This window comes from Penaeus monodon, chromosome 23 (assembly GCF_015228065.2).
Source record: "Penaeus monodon isolate SGIC_2016 chromosome 23, NSTDA_Pmon_1, whole genome shotgun sequence".
NCBI lineage: Eukaryota > Metazoa > Arthropoda > Malacostraca > Decapoda > Penaeidae > Penaeus > Penaeus monodon.
Genome location: NC_051408.1, coordinates 15,094,691 through 15,095,181, shown reverse-complemented (window position 1 = coordinate 15,095,181; position 491 = coordinate 15,094,691).

Here is a 491-nt window from a genome sequence, read left to right as displayed (position 1 = left end):
TAATCAATTTCATCCTTCTTGTAAATTGAAAATACTAATTCAACCAAACGTGGAAAACCATATACCATAGAATCTGTGGAAAGGTAACCAAGTAGTATATAGAGGAACAAACGTAGAGAAAGATGTGTGATTATGATTGTTCTATCATAGGATCACATGATCACATATCTGGTTCTGTTTTGAATGAGTGACTCTCGCTTAAGAAGTTAAATCAGCAAGAAATCAAGAAGGTTTTTTTTTCAGAATGTAACATATTAAACAGGATAACTAGTAACTGGCAACTGTTTTCTTCCTGACGTACCAATGACGTCACGAGACTCACTTTTGCTTTCATCGGAGAGCCTAGCAACCACGCGTCTGGTCATTGAAATCTGTGTTTTATCGATTGTGTATTGATAAAAAAGGTAGATTAATAGATAGACAGATTATAAGTACAAAATACAGAGAAGAGGACAATGTATTCAGAAGCGTGTAAAGCCACTCCATTAAAT